Source organism: Thermobia domestica, chromosome 14, assembly GCF_964235325.1.
Source record: "Thermobia domestica chromosome 14, izTheDome1.hap1.1, whole genome shotgun sequence".
Lineage (NCBI taxonomy): Eukaryota > Metazoa > Arthropoda > Insecta > Zygentoma > Lepismatidae > Thermobia > Thermobia domestica.
Window position 1 is genome coordinate 40,050,638 of NC_137467.1, and position 14,530 is coordinate 40,065,167.

At 36.0% G+C, this 14,530-nt stretch overlaps 1 protein-coding gene and 1 non-coding gene across 4 annotated transcripts in view; one reads left to right on the top strand and one right to left on the bottom strand.

Moving 5' to 3' along the window:
• LOC145669646 (uncharacterized) overlaps positions 1–14,530 on the bottom strand; it is a 995,784-nt gene that overhangs the window by 714,588 nt on the left and 266,666 nt on the right. The window lies entirely within an intron of this gene.
• On the top strand, positions 4,764–4,835 carry TRNAR-CCG (transfer RNA arginine (anticodon CCG)). The gene has a single exon. It is a non-coding gene; the product is annotated as a tRNA-Arg (tRNA).

The following is a 14,530-nucleotide window of genomic DNA, read 5'->3' on the forward strand; positions in this document are numbered from 1 at the left end:
CGTACTATAAACGCCGAAAGCATTTCTTCAGTAAGTTATTAATTTTCTGGAATATTTTTTCAAGGTCTTTGTTATTTTAAGTTATAGCGCTCTGAACATACTTAGATGCATGTGGTAAGTAAAAGTGAAGTTGGCGGTCCGTAAACCGCAATCAGTTAGACTCTGGACTAGGGACGGCCAATTCCGTAATTTTTACTTTCTGGAATCCGAAAAGTAAAATCGTAAAAATTCTGGAATTTGAAAAAAAATCCGAATTTCGAAAAAAAATCCGGAATTCAGAGAAATTACGGAATTTAGAAACTCCGGATATCTAATTCAGAAACAATTTCCAAATTCCGAAATTTTTCCGAAATCCAAAAAATTGAATTTTTTGATTCCGGAAAATAAATATTCCGGAATCCGGATTCTGGAAAATTTTGGCCATCCCTACTCTGGACCCAACAGTCCCGACGACCCGGACAAACTCGTGGCCTTGACAGACTCGCCACCGGGACAGTTTGGAGTTACTCGAGTTAATGTTATTCACGAGATGAGGAAATTCTTTTTTCGTCTCGATTTCCGGATAAGAGTCGTAACAAGAAGTGCATTTACAAATTCGAGACGAGACGAGACGAGACAACAAAATGTAACATTCTCATGGGCAGAGGCGGATCCAGGAAGTAAAAACTGGGGAGGGGGAGGCAGTCGGAACCAGACTATGATAAGTATATTATATTTACTATGAGCTTTAAAAATATATAAATAATAGCTTAAATTATTTTTTCACTCAGAAAACTAGGAGCCTAGGCCCACCAGCCCTGGGCTAGATCCCCATTACTCGTGGGCAACACTAGTTCACCCAGGTCTTAGATATCAACCAATGTTTTAGTGTTACACGATTTTATAGTACAAAATCTATAAATTGATAGAGCGCTTGTGCGAACACAATGAAGACAACATCTACGTTTAAAATCAACGCAACTGATGCTAACAAATTCATTAAACGCCATATCACAGTCTTCGTGGACTTCTTGTGATGCGGAAGGATACTGATAACTTCTGGATGAAATTAAGAAAGAATAGGCCATAAATTTTGTATTATCTGTCATTAAAGAAAATACATTTTTTTTCGTAAGATACACCCCTTGCCCCCTTAATATAATAATGAAATAATCGGTGCTCGTACCTTTCTACAACCTCGCGATTTAATTAAATGTTTTAAAGGTTTTAAAAGGCCCAATCGCTACCAAAATCCATCAATGTATTAGAAATGTATGTATGTTTCTTTGCAGTTCATACAAGACACTATAGAAATATCACAAACCTTAATAAAAAGAACAAAATAAAACAACAATATTTCACAGTACAATTACAGTAAAACTACAATTTACGGCTATTAGCCACATATTTACAGAGTACAGCTACATCTTATTTCGTCGCTCATTGGTTCCTACTAGTGGTGAGCACAGAAACCGTGTTTTTCGGTTTCCGGTTTTTAGTTTTGAATTTTTTTTTAAAAAAAAACTGTTTTTCACCGAAACTGTTTATCGTTTTTCCAAAACCGGTTCAGTTTTTCATCGAAACCAGTTTCAGTTTTTCCAAAACTAGTTCTATTTCTAACCGGAATAATTTTTTATTGTTCTCCGGAAACCGATTCCATTTCCACAGAAATTGGTTTGTGTGTTTTCCAAAACAGTTTTGAGTTTTTACTTTTCCTAAAATTCTTGATTAAAGCTTATTTTTATCTCTTACTTTATATATATATATATATATATATATATATATATATATATATATATATATATATATATATATATACAGGGTGGTTCAGTAATGTTGGACAGCCCTGAATAAATCGGAAACCAGAAGAGATATTAGCAAGCGTTTGGTGAATCCAGATACTTGTGGAAGGGGGACGTCTTTTGAGGTACCACACAATGTTACCAGGTCAACAGTGTTGCCAGCTCAGTACAAAGTTGTATTTTTTTAAATGGAACATATAGAAGTTTATGCCATCAAAAGAATTAGCACAGAATGTGAATACCAACAAGCGAAACCGCACCTGTCAGTGTTGCCAAATAAGGAAGTTATAAAGCTTCAAAGATCAAGAAATTAAAGTGTCCGTAGAGCAAAACTAGCAAAAAGACAAGAAAAATAATACTACGGAATGAAAAGAAGTAACCGAAAGAGTAAACCAAAGAATGCACAGCATCCAGTGAGTAACAGGGTTGCCACAGCAAAGGGGGAAAAAATTGAAAATTTTGCAGTTGCTATAGGAGGAAAAGTGCCCATATGACATAATGCTGGAAAAACCATAGAAAGTCTATGTAAGATTCAGGAATCCTAATAGCGTTTGTTCGAAAGCGATATCTCTAACCGTTTTCGAGATACACCAAAGGTGTGCGGGGTTTGCAACACTGCATAATTGATTTGACGATTAGACCCGTGTAGTTCTTACATTTTGTTGGGCGTATCATTTTCATTACTCGTTCCTGTAGTTTGGAGGGCGAGGGAATTATTATGCAGTGTTGCAAACTCCGCACACCTTTGGTGTATCTCGGAAACGGTTAGAGATATTGCTTTCGAACAAACGCTATTAGAATTCCTGAATCTTACATAGACTTTCTATGGTGTTTCCAGCATTATGTCATATGGGCACTTTTCCTCCTATAGCAACTGCAAAATTTTCAATTTTTCCCCCTTTGCTGTGGCAACCCTGTTACTCACTGGATGCTGTGCGTTCTTTGGTTTACTCTTTCGGTTACTTCTTTTCATTCCGTAGTATTATTTTTCTTGTCTTTTTGCTAGTTTTGCTCTACGGACACTTTAATTTCTTGATCTTTGAAGCTTTATAACTTCCTTATTTGGCAACACTGACAGGTGCGGTTTCGCTTGTTGGTATTCACATTCTGTGCTAATTCTTTTGATGGCATAAACTTCTATATGTTCTATTTAAAAAAATAAAACTTTGTACTGAGCTGGCAACACTGTTGACCTGGTAACATTGTGTGGTACCTCGAAAGACGTTCCCCTTCCACAAGTATCTGGATCCACCAAACTCTTGCTAATATCTCTTCTTGTTTCCGATTTATTCAGGGCTGTCCAACATTACTGAACCACCCTGTATATATATATATATATATATATATATATATATATGATGCCTGTCGACAGATAGAATAGTTTCATATGAAAGTTTTCATACTTATGATTAATGTACCTTAAAAGTCGACAACAAGAAACTTCACATTAAATTTTCAATACATAATTGCAGAAAGAAGGAAATATTTCCTTTTGGTGTAATGAGGGAAGTCTAGTTCATTTAAATCTTCTTTGCTTTCACATTTCTTCTTCACTTAAATGAAAAAAAAATAAAATAAAAGATAAAAGAGAGGGGGGAAAATATATACCTTTTGTACTGAGTATTACACATAGTGTACATACACTCTCCGAATTACGCATGGTACAAAAGAAAGAATAAAAAAAAATTAAAAAAAGATGGTTGACTTTTCGTTTCATAGTCCTTTAGCAGTGTCAACAAATGAAAATCGTCCCTAACAGGAGCGGCTAACTTGTCAAACAAAAAAAGACAGAGAGAGAGAGAGAAAACAAGGAAAAGAACGGAGTAATTTAAACAATAGGGGAAATCACGATCGGCATCTTTGATGTTAAATAGTTAACTAAAGTGGAAAAAGACCGGAAAGATGGCTGATCATCAATTGAACAGCTTTTTTTTTCTTTTAAAGAAGGCTGGGGAGAGTGCCGGAAAAGAAACACACACACAACAAAGCTTAAGTTCTGAATATGTTAACATAATGGAGTTGTTCGAAGAGTATCTCAAAGTACGTACAAGGATACCTCTGACAAAGTCCTAGTGTTCATAATAAGTAGTCTGCATAAGAAATTATTAACTACACAATGCGGAATTAAATGATAATTTTCGATACGAGATGGAGTTTCTTAAGTCAGTAGTACAGTTTGAGTCTGAGTGAGATTGAAACTAGAGGTGGGCACAAACCTTGGTTTTTCGGTTCTTAAACCGAAACTTTCAAAACTTTAAATAAAACTGTTTTTAAAAGTAAACTTTCAAACACCAATTCTACCAATACCAAAACATTTCTTCGACTGTGAATTCAAAGCCGTAGCTAGAGATTTCGGCGCCCGGGGCGAAGCAGAATTTGACACCCCTTACAGTCACCTTACCAAGTTTTGACTTTTTTTTTTTTTTTTTTTTTTAACGTATAAGGAAGCAGCTTTTGTTGTTATAATGCACTGGATTTTTACCAAGCTGCTTGGACAGACCATTGCAATAACCAAAAGCGATCATTATGTATTCTTTCACAAATAAGAGCTGTTTTCAAGAGGTTTATTTTGGATTTCCTGTTAAATTTGACAAAACTACGTTTGGTTGTATACAAACTCACTTGGAGAACAGTTATAGAAATTTACAACAATTTACAACGTTTCATACTATTGATAAGAACGGAAATTTCAATAAATTAGAAACTACGTGAATTTAAAATCTTCGAAATGGGTAACAGCATTAATTTCCAGTAATAATTGTAAACTTTTGTTATTTTATGCTGAATGTAACCACACAAATAACATTTTAATTTCGATTCTTTTACAGTAACGAAATAATTTGAGAAATGTAATGGAAATTCAGAAGGAGCCTTCTTTGCGAGTTTCGCAATATTGATCGATGAAGCTGAAGAATACGGTTAATGTTTGTATTTAAAATCTAAAATATAGTTTGGCTGCTACATATGTTTGAAATTCATGGGGGCGCGATGGCTCAGTGGTAGAGCGTTCGCCTCCGGTGCTTGGGATCCCTGGTTCGATTCCAGCTCGCGTCATGTGGACTTTGTGGTGGACAAACACCGTGCTCGTGGGTTTTCTCAGGGTTCTCCCGTTTCCTCCCACTTTCTTCATTCCACCATTTCTTTCATCATCACCGTCTCCTTTAGCCTAACCGGCATAACCGTGGGACGTAAAACTTAAAGATTTCATTTCATTTTTCATATGTTTGAAATTACAATAATGACGTAACTTCTTAAGGAATAAAACTTCTGAGTTTATCCACTGTGTACGTTTGGACTGAGAGCAGAGCGAGCAATAAAAATTTTAACAAACCTATTTCTTTGTAAAGCGACAATATTGATTTAATAGGGCGCCAATACTTTTGGGGGGGGCGACGTGTCGTTTGCTCATTTCCAACACTTTTCAATTCTTGCTCGTTCGGCGCGTTTTTGCTATGCTCCCTTGGCGACGGCCCTACTCGCCCTTCTCTAGTTACGGCTCTGAGTGAATTTCACTAAATTTAAACAGATGCAACATTAATGTATCTTTGGTATCAGATTACATATTACACTTTATTCAATAGAGCATTAGCATGCTTTTTTCGTAGTAAATTTCGTTAATTTTTGTTGTTGCATCTTGAAAATAAAATAGGAATAAATAAAGTATTAATAGTTTAGAAAAACAACATATTTTGCTCTTTCTTTTCGATACGAAATAAACTATCAAGTAAGAAGACAATTCCTAATTGTTACGAACTTAAAAAGTTCGTTCCTGAATTCTCTATGTCAGTGTGTCTGTCTGTCTGTTATTTGCGATTTTTCCAATTTTGATTTTGAGCCTTCCATTCGATAGAGCATGAAAAACCATCTGAGAAAGTGATGGAATATTTCGCGTTGCTCTTACAGTTCCCAAGATATTGGCCAAAGAATGGCCGATTTCCAGAGATTTAAGGAGTCATATCTCGGGAACCGTAAGTTGTAGAGAGATGACATTGGTGTTGATCAATACCTAAGAGAAGAGCGAATATTTTGGTACCAAATAGTAACTGATGGCCTCTGTCGAAATGGGCACTGGTTTGGCCAGTATCCACCAATTAATATCGGTACCAAAATGTTTAGCATCCTCTTAGTCTCTCTATGACTTACCGTTCCTGAGATATTTGCCAAAAAATAGTTCCGATTTCGGGAGATTTAAGGAGAGGTCATGTTGATGTTGAATGATGGATAGTGAACATGATCCTAAGAGAAGGGTGAACATTTTGATACCAAATAGAAATCGGTGGCCACTGGCTAACTGACTACAGTTCTTTAGATATTGGTCAAAGAAAAAGGTTCGAATTTCGGGAGATTTAAGGAACCAAATCTCGGGAACTGTAACTCATAGAGAGATTATATTTTGCGAATATTTGCAAGAAAGAGAAGGTGCGGATAGAAAGATTTACTTTTACACGCAGGAAAATTCACAGTTATTCTTCCCACTGCATCTATCCTTTTTTTTTTTTTTTTTTTTTTTTTTTTTTTTTTTAAAGCTCGCTCTGGCAATGTTCTTGGAGCATTCTCAACTGGTTATATTTTATTTTTCGAAATGATAAAAAAAAAACTTTGTCATTGAAGAATTTGATATGATAAAAAACAAGGCAATTGTAGGCAAAAGATAGGGACAAAGAGGGACAGAATTGTCCCAATAGAATAAAAAATGGTGAAGCAAATACATAGGAGAGAGAGAGAGAGAGAGAGAGAGAGAGAGAGAGAGAGAGAGAGAAAGAGAAGCCAAAGAGCCCACAAAGGAAATCTCAATGAGGCGTATCACAACACAATTCAAATTTCTTCCGACAAATGACTTCATAGGGAGGGAAAGCAAAGGACTGTCAAGCCAATATATAAATATATCTTTTCTGTTTGTTTTTCTGAGTTTACATAAGCTTCAGGCAAAGAAGGGAGAGCTTTAAAAAAATGACACACACACATACATGGACACACACATGGACATGTGAAAGAAGGATATCATTATATAAAGGGCGGATTCGTATCATCGGAACACATAGAAGCTAATGTTGTTCCGGACTTCAATGACAAATACTGGTCGGAAAGAGAGAGAGAAGGAAAAAAAAACAAAGAAGATTGATATATATTTGACCATTAAGTGGGTACATTAATCAATATTACTGAACCAACGCTAATATAATCTCTCGTAGAGATTTGACCACTTGAAAACCAATCGCCTAATTCTATACGTATTGATTCGATGTGTTAAAATGCTTCTGTAAGTCTCCCTCTACTCACGAAATTTACCTTCTGTTTTCTAATGCATCATTTTTTATAAAAAATCCCCTGTAATATCTTTACTGTTTGATCTACGTAAACAGAATCAGGATGAACAATTTTTAAGAAGTTTTTATTTTTTCGTTTACCAAAACTTCCTGTATATATATTTATCCTATCTATTATAACGATAATATGTATATGTTACTATGGACAATGGTCCGTAACGTATGATACTACTTTCTTTTTTTTTTGGCCAGATCTGCCGATTTACGTTTTTTTTTTTTTTTTTTAGTTTGGGCCAGACATAAATATCTATGCTTTATATATAATTAGTTTAGAACATAAAAGATACACCATTGCGAATGAGTGTATATTCGTTAAAAAAAGATATTATGTAAAAAAAAATTAAGAAGGTAAATATTAAAGTATTTTCGAAAAATACAAAAAATTCGCATATATCGTACCTCATGACACAAAAGGGCGTATCTCATTTCCGTAACTTTTTCAGGAGACAAGTTTAAAGCTTTTCTCATTATTTATTCTATCGACTTCCTTTAAAATTTAGTTTGATATCCTTCGTGTCAGGTATCAAACTAAACTTACGAGATCAAATTAAATTTTAAAGGAAGACGATATAATAAATAATTAGAAAAGGTTTAAACTTGTCTCCTGGAAAAATTGAAAAATGAGATACGCCCCTTTGTCTGGAGAGGGACGATATACCGGGTAGTCCAAAAGTAGGTATACACCCCTGCATTGATCAAGTATAACATTCTAGTTTATGGATTTATTTGCTTCGACTGTTCCGGGATTAAGTTATAAGTAAAAAGACGTTAAGAATAACTAATAAAGAAACTAGGTTTACCTGTTTGATAACAATAAGAAATGATGTAAAAAATATGGGACGGAATGTGTATACCTACTTTTGGGCCATCCTCTATATCGTATTCAGTGTTATGTCATTTTGAACAAGTTGATTAGTGAATTACGCTTTAAGAAATTCTTTAGTACATCAAAACGAACGTAGGGCATATACAAGTAATATAGCGAAGTGTGAACTGATATAAACGTTCCACTATCCGTATGTGTCTACGTCCATCCAGGAGTTAAAAATCTCAACTATTTCATGAATCACCATTAATTCCCAACACCTCCAACAGAAGTGGTGGGATTGACCGCTATAGAGTAAAAACCGAAATAGGTTGCGTTTTTTTTCAATCTGTTAAACAGTCTTCATCCCGACGAAATTAAAATACCGCTAATTTTACAGTAATTATGTGATATCTTCAAATAGATGAAAAGATAATCGAAATGTAGAACAAGAGCGCCCTAGACAATATTATTTTACATGAGAAACCGTTATCACGACTCACTTATCTGCTTTCGATTTCGAGCCATTTTGAAAGTCGGCATTTATGTTCGCGTTTCTAAACAGCTGAAAACGGAAAGCCACTAGGTGACTTGTGATAACGGTACCTCACGCAAAATAATATTGTCTAGGGCGCTCTTGTTCCATATTTCAATTATCTTTTATCTATTTGAAGATATCACATAATTACTATAAAATTAGCGGTATTTTAATTTCGCCGGGATGAAGACTTAAACGTCTGAAGAATATGGACATTACGCAAAAATGATTAAAAGCGACTGGAAGCTTTTGAAAGATGGGTGTGGAGAAGAATGGAGAGAATTAGAAATGGTGGGTCAGAAAAGAACATTTTTAGATATTATTAAGAAGAGGAAGAGAAACTGTTTAGAACATTGGGTAAAAAGGAACTGTATCATGAGGGACGTGCTAGGAAGTATGGTGGCAGGAAAGAGAGGGTGAGGCTGAAGGAGACTACAATTGATGGACGATATCAAAAACAGGAAAATCGCACGTGAAGATGAAGAGGTTAGCGAAAGACCGTGAAGGATGAAGCGTTTCAGTTGCGGCAAATGACCTGCCAATAAAGACAGAATACCTATGATGATGATGATGATTATAATCTATTACTCTTTTCGGTATCAACCACTCTATACAAAACCAAATTCCACCACGAGACTGCAATTTGTTGATATTATCAATAGTTATCTAGTACAGTTAAAGATCTCTCGCTTTCGGGTCAGGTCACGAAGGTCCAAGAGCTGTTAGTTAGCGTAAAGATTGCGCACTTTCTTCACCTTGGCACTGATGTAGTGAACACCACACTCTAGTCTCCTTTAATCCCCAGATTCGTGCAAGTATCCATTTTAAAGAGACAGGGTGTACCTTAGAACCATATTAATATGAGGATAGGAGAAAATCGGCAGGATTCAAACTCGAGCCGTCCAACTGGCAGATAGATGTCTTTCCGACTTTAATTCTTCCATTATGGCAACTAGCACATAGGTTGGATTAATGGAAAATTTTGGTATTTTGAGTAGTGTAGGTGTTCAGAAAAATAAAAATAATGATAGAGAAAAATAGCTGGTAAAACGAAACTCCAACTGAGGAAGAAGCAGCGAAAGTTTAGAAAAGAAAAATAATACTGAAAATGTTTAAGAAGAGAAATAACTGGTTACAATATTAAGAAGAAATTGTCCTATTAAGTATAAGGTAGGAGATAAGGTAGAAGAAAGAGGAAAGAAAAAAATGCGAAATTTGTGTTAAATCATAGCGTTTGGAATGTCCTAATTTATGACGAGTGTTCTTCCAGCATTGGCACAAAACACTTCACCATGACAGCATATTTTAGCAATATACTTTTTCACTGGCGCACGCAGAAGTTCGACAATTGCATTGGCGCACGCAGAAGTAGGGGCGGTACAAGCTTTCAAGTTCACATAATTTCAGACGTTTGCATAAACATCTTAATATCATAAATGTTTATTATTGCATAGTTTCTTGCTCAAGTTATGTTAAAATCCCGAAACTCCCCTTATGTACGCCACCGTACTTTTTAATTTCAACATATGCAGCACTAACGTTTCTTTGTACTAAATTCTATTAAAATTCAATGCATGCAGCACTTACGTTTCTTTGTGTTAAATCCATTAAAATTTCAACACAGGCAGTACTAACGTTTCTTATACTAAATTCCATAAACATTTTAACACAAGCAGCACTAACGAATCTTATACTAAATTCCATTAACATGTCAATACAAGCAGCACTGACGTTTCTTATACTAAATTCCATCAAAATTTCAACGCAAGCAGCAACATAAAATTCTAGTAAATTTTATTTAGAATTTTAACCAATCCATCACAAGATTCTTTGTAGTAATTTTCATCATAATTTTAAGAAATGCAGCATTCTTTGGTGATAATGATTCTTTGGTGATAAATTTCATTAATTTTCAAGAATGTATCAACTTTATGTGAAATTTCAATTAGTTTCAACACACAAATCATTAATGTTTATTTATTGTATTTTACATTAAAATTTCAATCCATACAACATTAACGTTTCTTTGTCGCACAGTAACCTTTTCTCCTCCCACCAGAATGTTGGAAATTAACAGGCATCATCACAGCAAAATTAAAATACCGCTAATTTTACAGTAATTATGTGATATCTTCAAATAGATAAAAGATAATCGAAAACTGGAACAAGAGCTTGCTAGAAAATATTATTTTACATGAGATACCGTTATTATGACTCACTTGTGTGCTTTCGATTTCCAGCCATTTCGAAAATCGGCATTTATTTTCGCGTTTCTAAATGGCTGCAAACTAAAAGCTACTAGGTGACTCGTAATAACGATACCTCAGGCAAAAAAATATTGTCTAGCGCCTTTTGTTCCACATTTGGATTATTTTCTTTTTATCAATTTGAAGATATCATATAATTACTGTAAAATTAGCGATATTTTAATTTCACAGTGATTAGGCCTCTTAGAGCAAGACAGATCCAGCAAGTGTGCTTGTGAAAGATTTAAAATAACAATTTAAAAATACATATTCAAAAGCGCAGCACTCTACAAGAGAAAAAAAAAATAGAAGAGGGAAATTTGAATGCAGAGCAACATCTGCCGAGTATAAAAGCAAACGAATCTAACACCATAAAAGAAAGAAAACAGATTGTAAACTCAAGACAGACGACAGAAAATCTTATTGTAATTTCAGGATAAAAAAAATTCGAGCAGGCCATCAAGCATTTTACGAGCAAAGACTTGAATAATAACAATAATAAAAGAAACATACATCCTATCCCTTATCGTTTTGTCTGTTTTTGTGGCCATTGTCACAATGAAGAAAAGCTTGCGTAAACTTGCTCGTACGCTGACACAAAGGTATACAATGGAGTACGCAACTAACAGGAAAATTGCTCTATTTTAGCCCTTGTACTTTTTGTTCTGCCTTAAGCACACTAGTGCAAGAAAAGGTCTTATACGTTCCTTTCATTGGACCTAAACAACAAAAAGAGGTGTACGACGAAGCTCAGATTTCAAGCGACGACCATAGTACTGGAAAGGAAGAAGAGTGTAATAATGATGTATACCGAGTGTTCAGTAATTCTGTTCTTTTCTCGTTGTGTTCAAAGAAGATTATTTGTGTTGATTTTCTAAATTTACTTGAAGTCTGTTTTCATCTGGATTTTTATGAAGGAAAATAATTTCCAGGAGATCGTGATCGTATCCTCAACTTGGTGTTGCATCCAACGTTCATTTCCAGCAATGTTTGAGCATGTGGCTATGCATTGAGATAGACATTTTGCAAAACTAGCTGACTCGAACTCATGCTCATGTCCACAATGGAGTTCGAGTTCACAAATCTCAATGAGGCTCACGCTAGCTCAAACTCCCATTCTTTCAAGCTCATTATCCTCAATGTGGCTCGCGCTAGTTCAAACTCCCATTCTTTCAAGCTCATTATTCTCAATGTAGCTCGCGCTCATCACTGAGGCTCATGCTAACTCAGATCCTCGCTCTTTCAAGCTTACTATCCTCAATAGGGCTCGCGCTCATAAATCTCAATAAGGTTAAGGCTAGCTCAAACTTCCATTCTTTCAATCTCATTATCCTCAATGTGGCTCGTGCTCATTAATTTCAGTGAGGTTCATGCTAGCTCAGATTCTCACTCTTTCAAGCTCACTATCCTCAATAGGGCTTGAGTCCTAGTAATCTCAATGAGGCTCACGCTAGCTCAAACTTCCATTCTTTCAAGCTGATTATCCTCAATGAACCTCGCGCTCATTTATCTCAGTGAGGCTCATGCTAGCTAAGATTCTCACAAGCTTACTATCCTCAATGGGGCTTGAGCTCACAAATCTCTATGAGACTAACGCTAGATTTGATTCGCAACTGCTCAAGTTCCCAACCTGACTCATGCTCATTAACCTCATTGGAGTCGGGCTCGTACTTGCTCGTGATCATGCTCACGGCTCGCACTCGCTCGGATTTGCGCTCTGGCTAACTATCTATTTATACGACCTGTGCTCACGCGGGTCTGTATTCTTTTATTGAGTTCAAGGCCCGAGAACTAGGTTCGCGAGTTTCAGCATCTTTTGCTTAACATGCTGAAAGCGAGCACTTCAGCTGGGAGGGTACATGATATATATCGAGCATGAAGGCTCGGAGGGGATAATTAAATGTGAAAGAGTATATTAACACTAGGATTGATGTGCATGAGTTGAGACGACATAGAGATTTCCGTAACAAGACACAATTCTTGAAATAGTAACAGATACACTTTCCGAAAAGAGAAATCACTTTCACGACACCTTTTCGAGATAATGCAGCCTTAATTTTTGTCTCATAGATAAGGAAATCTAATTAACGCTCATCTTCTATGTGGCCAAGGTGAGACAGTTCATCTAAGAATGGGGTAAACATGAATCTTGGTAAATAAAACAAAAGCCGATCGAGTCCAACGATTCGTAACGAATAAGATATTGTAATATAAATTAATACAAAGAAGAAAAAGGTGAAATTTTTAAGACTCTTGGGGATAAGCGTATAAGTGTTTTTTTTTAATTCTGTAATTTTAAATTCAACTTTCATAGGTATTCATTAATATGGACTTATACAGTCCATGTGGTCTTAATGGCACATAATATATGTGTAGTCAGGAAGTGGACTAGGTAGCATAACGGTTAGGGAATCGGCATGGTAAGCCAGAGAACATGGTTCGATTGTCGACCCAGTTGTATATTTTTAACAGAAGAAATTTTATACCGTGCGGGGAAATTTCTATACTCCAATTTTTCTATAAAAAGATCATCAGTTCTAACCATATAGTAAGAGTAACATCTTGTTTCATTATCTTTTCCACTTGTTTTCAGTAATGATAGACTTTAGCCCTTATGAGCTTGAGCCGCTCCAACGCCACCTGTTAGCGACTGGCTGAACTAAGTTCAGTCCAGCGACTAACACTGTCTCTAACAGGCGCATCAGGAGCTTTCTAGACCTAATGGTCGTCACGTCTTTTATTCACGTGACTTCCCAGTTTGCATTAAGACCAACGATGAGTGGACGCCTAAAAAATTGAGAATCACCAGCCGAGAATCGAATACGGAACCACGCAGACGTGAGTACAATACTTTAACACTTATACTACGGCGTCCCTTACTCTTTTTGTTACATGCTAATAATTTTGTACAAAATTAACCTACACTGAGACATAATAATGGGGTATTAAGCCAGGTATTTAATTTATTGTCAAACTTCACAATCATCATACAGGCGAAAATAATGATATAGAGTAAAATTATTACAATACTCATTCACTAGATTTAGGGTGTTCCAAAAATGTACTCACTTGTTACTTCCAGAAATGTGTGGCAATTACCCACTTCCATCGTGATGTAAAGGACTATTTCAATGCCACACTCCCACAAAGATGAATTGGTCGGAGTCTTCTTGAATTTCCTTCGCACTTCCCGAGCCCCCAATGGACAATAAAAAAAAGTAAGTACTGTACCTTGGTTACGAGTGAGTATAGTTTCGTTCTTGAATCGGAGTGCAGTTGTATATAAAGAATGCTGCCTTCTACTTGTGGTGGCTCGTGCCAGAAATAAGTCATCGTCTAGGGACCTTGCGGAAAACACCCCCCGGTTAACTAAATGACCAACCAGAAACCTCATTTCAAACCATTGATAATCGCTTGTCAACTCCACGTGGACTCTTAGTTGCTACCCTTTAAGTTAGTGCTCGATTCTCTGTTCCCAAGACCAACTTCCTTGTTCTTACATTGCCTGAAGTCTATTTCATATTAGCCGTAGTATTGGGAAGAAAGAAGAGACACAGTGGATGTTAACACGTTACAACCAAGCAAATGCGGTCAAAAAAGGGTGGAAGGAAGGAAGAGGTACTGTTGCAAAATTCAGGATGAGAGCTTCAAAGACATTTGTCTAACTGCACTCCTATTGAGTGAATACACTATACATTTTGGGATATCCTGTATTTAACTGAGACACCAAGTAATACGATGCATACGTATTAGCAACACGTTCGAAAAATCACCATTACCCCACACACAGTTGAACTAAAGAACGGATGTTCAAGACACATGCAGTGTCTCTA